Genomic DNA, 5,874 nt, shown 5'->3' with positions numbered 1-5,874 from the left:
TTTGACAATGCAAGCATAGAGATCACGCCACATGGTAGGCCAGAATAGGCCAACTTGAAGAATCTTGGCGTATGTCTTAGAGGTGCTTGCATGTCCACCATAAGGTGCAAAATGACAATGCTCGATAATACTATTTACCTCTTCTTCCGGAATGCAACGACGAAAAATGCCATCTTTACCCCTTTTGAAAAGGAGCGGTTCGTCCCAATAGAAGTTTCTCACATCGTGGAAGAATTTCTTCTTGCGGTGGTAGTCAAGATCAGGGGGTACAATATCAGCAGCTAGGTAATTAACGAAGTCTGCATACCAGGGTACGTTACTTATTGCTAAGGAATTTTGGGAGTGCTCATAAGGGTCTAGGTTATTATCTTCAATGGTTTCTAGTCTAGCTATCAATCTATCATAGGCGAAATTGTCATTTATAGGTACTAGTTCAGGTTTTAGATGTTCTAGCCTAGAAAGGTGGTCGGCTACTACATTTTCAGTGCCTTTTTTATCTCTTATATCTAAATCAAACTCTTGTAGTAATAGAATCCATCGGAGTAACCTGGGCTTGGCATCTTTTTTACTTAACAGGTAAGGAATGGCAGCATGATCGGTGTAAACTATAATTTTTGCTCCTACTAGATAAGATCTAAATTTGTCTATAGCGAAAACTATAACGAGTAATTCTTTTTCAGTTGTTGCGTAGTTAAGTTAGGCAGAATCTAGGGTTCTACTGGCATAATAAATTGCATGTAACCTTTTTTCTTTCCTTTGTCCTAGAACGACTCCAACTGCATAGTCACTAGCATCGCACATTATCTCAAAAGATTCTGACCAATCAGGTGGTTTCATAATGGGTGCAGATACTAATGCTTGCTTCAAAAGATTAAATGCGTCATTACACTTTTCATCGAAAATGAATTCAACATCTTTCATTAAAAGTCCAGTTAAAGGTTTAGTTATTTTGGAGAAGTCCTTAATAAAACGTCGGTTGAATCCAGCGTGTCCAAGAAAGCTTCAGACTTCTCTGATGGTTTTTGGTGGTTTTAGGTTTTCTATAGCTTCTATTTTAGCTCTATCTACCTCTATAAATTTTTCGGAAACTATATGTCCTAAAACAATTCCTTCGGTCACCATGAAATGACACTTTTCTCAGTTTAGCACGAGGTTCACCTCCACGCATCTCTCTAGGATTTTCTCAAGGTTAGCAAGGCAATTGTGGAAATCAAATCCGCAAACCGAGAAATCATCCATAAACACTTCCATGATACCATCTAGGTAATCTGCAAAGATGGACATCATGCAACATTGGAAAGTAGCTAGGGCATTACAGAGGCCGAATGGCATTCGTCTGTAGGCAAAAGTTCCATAAGAGAATGTAAAGGTAGTTTTTTCTTGATCTTCGGGGTGGATAGGTATTTGGAAGAATCTAGAGTATCCATCTAAATAGCAGAAGTAAGAGTGTCTGGCTAGACGCTCCAACATCTGGTCTATAAATGGTAAAGGGAAATGATCCTTCCTGGTTGCTTTATTTAATTTTCTATAATCTATACACATCCGCCATCCTCCTTCTAAACGTTTTGCTACATGTTCGCCTTTCTCGTTTTGCACGACTGTGATGCCTCCCTTTTTAGGTACTACATGCACAGGGCTCACCCACTTACTATCCGAGATCTGATAGATTATACCCGCCTCAAGTAACTTAAGAACTTCCTTTTTAACAAGATCACTCATTATAGGGTTTATCCTTCTCTGATGTTCTCTGGAGGGTTTTGAATCTTCTTCGAGCGAAATCCGATGCATGCATACGGATGGGCTTATACCTTTCAGGTCAGAGATATTATATCCTAAGGCTGGGGGATATCTTCGTAAAATGTCTAAAAGTTGGTTCATTTCCTTTTGGCTCAAGGTAGCACTGACTATGACTGGACGGTTCATCTCTTCATCGAGGAACTCATATCTCAGATTCTTTGGCAGTTCCTTAAGTTCTAAGGTTGGTTTCTTAGGGCATGGCATAGGATCTGGAGTAAGGGATAAACATTTGTAAAGGTTATCATCGATGTAGGGTTTCTTAAAGTCATCATCTTCCATTATGAGAGTTGATGGTAACTTAATTGTTTTTATAATTTCTTCTTGTTCTAATTCTCTAGCACATTCATCAATGATATCTAAGGCATACCACGCATCTCCCATCACAGGTGCCATAAGAAATTTCGAAAGTATAAATTCTATTTTCTCGTCACCTACCTAAATGTCAACTTTCCTTTCTTGACATCTATTATGGCTCCTGCAGTCGATAAGAATGGTCTACCTAGAAGGATTGGTATATCATTGTCCTCTTTGATGTCCATGACAACAAAGTCAGTAGGGATAAATAACTGACCTATCCTAACAGGAACTCTTCTAAGATGCCTATCAGATACTTAACAGATCTATCGGCTAACTGAAGCGACATCTTAGTGGGCTGTAATTCTCCTAAGTTTAACCTCTCACAAACTGCTAAAGGCATTAAGCTCACACTAGCTCCTAAGTCTAGAAAAGCTTTTTCGATGACATGACTTCCCAAAAGACAAGGGATGGAGAAATTTCCAGGATCTTTATCCTTTTTGGCTAATTTATTCTCGGAAATATCATTACATTCCAAAGGCTTCGGATCGTCAAGTCTACGTTTGTTGGTGAGGATGTCTTTGAGAAACTTTGCATAAGAAGGTATTTGGGTGATGACTTCTATGAAAGGGATTTCTACGTGAAGTTTTTCTATAACTTTAATAAATTTTTGATATTGTTTATTGATATGGGTTTGTTTGAGTCTTTGCGGATATGGTATAGGTGGTTTATATGGCGGGGGTGGTACGTAAGTTTTATCTTTAAGTTCTTCTCCTTTTTCTCGACCTTCCTGGTTTTCAGATTCCTCTGGTTCCTTTACTTCGTCCATGGGTTTGGTACATTCCTTAGAAGTTTTGGGTTCACTAAATCTAGGGTTTGGTGGCTCATCATAAGCGTTCCCACTTCATAAGTTAATGACATTGGCTTGTCCTATCGGATTTTGTTGAGGTTGTCCAGGGAACTGTCCTCCAGGTGTAGTCTGAGGGGCTTGGTTTAAAGCTACCTGAGAGATCTGGGTTTCAAGCATCTTGGTATGAGTAACTATTTGGTCAACCTTGGTTCCTAACTGAGTAATCAATTCGTTAACATGAATGTTTTGGTTCATGAACTCCTTGTTTTGTTGGGTTTGAGCGGTGATAAAATTTTCCATAATTTTCTCAAGGCTCGGCTTTGGTGGTACAGGTTGCATAGGTTGATTTGATCTTGGGGCTTGATAACTAGGCCTCGGAGGTGCATTATTTTGGATTGGGTTATTGTTTTTATAGGAGAAGTTCAGGTGATTCCTCCATCCAGGGTTATAGGTATTTGAATATGGGTTCCCTTGGGTGTAGTTCACTTGCTCAGAGTGGGTTTCGTTTAATAGACTGCATTCTGCAGATTGGTGTCCTTTGGTTCCACATATCTCACAATCCGACGAAACCGCGGCTACAGTATTCGGGTTTATGCACATATGCTCGACCTTAAGGGCTAATGCGTCCATTTTAGCTTGCATCATGTCTATAGAACTTAGTTCATGCACTCCTCCTTGGGCTTCCTTCTTATCAACTGTCGCTCGTTCGACTCCCCATGATTGATGGTTTTGAGCCATATATTCGATGAGGGCACTAGCTTTAGGGTAAGGTTTGTTCATTAGAGCACCGCCCGCGGCAGCGTCGATGGCCATCTTCGTGTTATGGTGAAGTCCATTATAGAAGGTTTGAATGATTAACCAATTCTCTAAGCCATGATGTAGGCATGCTCGTAACAACTCTTTATATCTCTCCCAAGCTTCGAACAGTGATTCTCCTTGGTTTTGGGTAAATCTAGTTAAATGGTTTCCAAGAACGGAGGTCTTGCTTGGGGGGAAATATCTAGCAAGAAATACTCTTCTAAGGTTATCCCAAGTCGTAATGGAATTGGGTGGAAGGGAATCTAACCATGATAGGGCTTTATCTCTGAGGGAAAAAGGGAATAATCTTAAACGTATTGCCTCAGGAGAAGCTCAATTGGTTTTAAAAGTGTCTGCTAATTGAAGAAATATTTTTAAATGTTGGTTTGGGTTCTCAGTAGCGAGACCTGCGAATTGTCTCTGTTGCACTAGTTGCAACAGGGATGGTTTAAGTTCAAAATTATTAGCTGGGATGGTTGGGTTTATTATACTAGAACTAGGTTCTTCGTTGGATGGTTGAGCGAAGTCCTTAAGAGGTCTTTGGTTTTGATCTTCGGCCATAGCTCTCTTAATTCTATGAAAGAATAAACGTGCGTGAGCGTAACGTTCAGGTTCCGCCAGAGGGTATACTAAGCTTAAACTTCTGGTGCTGCGAGTTCTTCGCATTGACCGGCGGGAAATAGCCTAAGTCTAAACGATATAACAACATGGAAATGAAATTTGACGAAATTGGTCCCCGGCAACGGCGCCAAAAACTTGATACGTGCTTTTCGCAAGTATACGAACGCGTCAGAGTAATATAAAAGATTGTCGAATCCACAGAGACCAAGTGTCAATCTATCGTTATCTATTGTTATGGTGCTTATCAAAGGCAATCAAAATAGGTGTTTTTAGAGTGTGCAATGAAAAATAAAGTATTGAATAACGTTCAATTAATAAAGACAGGGTAGAATGTAATTCACATAATCAATTAATAATCCAAGTACTTGCTAATAGAACTACTTATGGGCAGTGTTTCCTACTTTGAAAAGAACCAATTTAACGGGAACTGTCGCTTTCACGTATTCAGAACCGAGTTGCACTCCCTAATCAAACCCTCCTATTGTCACTTATAAAAAGGCGTGCATTGCGATAGAGTAGTAAACCTATTTTTAAGAAATATAGTATCTTGACTAAGTTGAAAAGTATTTTAACCTGGATTTCTTAACCAAAAGAGGTTCTCACGAACCAGACTCTAAACTTATAAACGCGTCCGAAAATAGTTTTAAAATCTCTTTTCTTCTTAAATTAAGACTCCTAATGAACTAAACAAAGCGCTTTCGCTGTTTTTGAAATAGTTAAAAACAATTAAGTTTAAATAGACGTTGGACGGCTTTCGATCTTACCCAACGGAAATTAAGTGCGGGAAAACTTAAGTTGAAAGTTGAAATAGCCCTTAAGTGTTTCTACGAACAATTGTACGAATTATCGGTTCAATTTTGATCCTTACATTCTAACCTTTTAGATTTAGTTAGACATGATAAAATAAAAGTGCATTAATTTAAATAAAAGTAGTGCGAGTGCGGAAAGTAAATAAAAGTAGTGCGAGTGCGGAAAATAAATAAAAGTAGTGCGAGTGCAGAAAATAAATAAACGTAGTGCGAGTTGAAGAAATAAATAAAGTAAAGCGAGTGTGAGAAATAAATAAAGTAAAGCGAGTGCGAGAAATAAATAAAGTAAAGCGAGTGCGGAAAATAAATAAAGTAAAGCGAGTGCGAGAAATGAATAAAGTAAAGCGAGTGCGGGAAATAAATAAAGTAAAGCGGGTGCGGGAAATAAATAAAGTAAAGGCAAAGTAATAAAAACCTGCTCCAACCGGAGGGTTGAATAAAGTGCAAAGCGGAAATGAAAATGGCGGCAGGATTAACTTCCTTCCAAAGTGCTCCAAACTCAATTACAGACTCGACCACAAAACTCGATTACACAATTGTGGTAACACCCCAATGCGAAGTGATTACCACTTTAAAATACTAAATATATGCCTAAGTGAAACAAAGTTTGCTTCTAAGTTTGCCTCTGCTCTAAGTTTGGATGATTGAACAAGTGATTTCGAGTCTCTATTTATAGGAGAGTAAAATGATGGAAATGACAAGGAT

The 5,874-nt window shown here is 38.8% G+C and overlaps 1 non-coding gene across 1 annotated transcript; it reads left to right on the top strand.

Annotated features, from left to right (window-relative positions):
* Positions 1-3,809: 3,809 nt before the first annotated feature.
* Positions 3,810-3,916, top strand: LOC127099404 (small nucleolar RNA R71). Its single transcript, XR_007793908.1, has one exon. It is a non-coding gene; the product is annotated as a small nucleolar RNA R71 (small nucleolar RNA).
* Positions 3,917-5,874: the final 1,958 nt, after the last annotated feature.

The sequence above is a fragment of the Lathyrus oleraceus genome, chromosome 6, assembly GCF_024323335.1.
Source record: "Lathyrus oleraceus cultivar Zhongwan6 chromosome 6, CAAS_Psat_ZW6_1.0, whole genome shotgun sequence".
In the NCBI taxonomy this organism is placed as follows: domain Eukaryota; kingdom Viridiplantae; phylum Streptophyta; class Magnoliopsida; order Fabales; family Fabaceae; genus Lathyrus; species Lathyrus oleraceus.
Note: the sequence above shows the minus strand (reverse complement) of the source record. Positions and strands in the feature narration are given on the sequence as shown.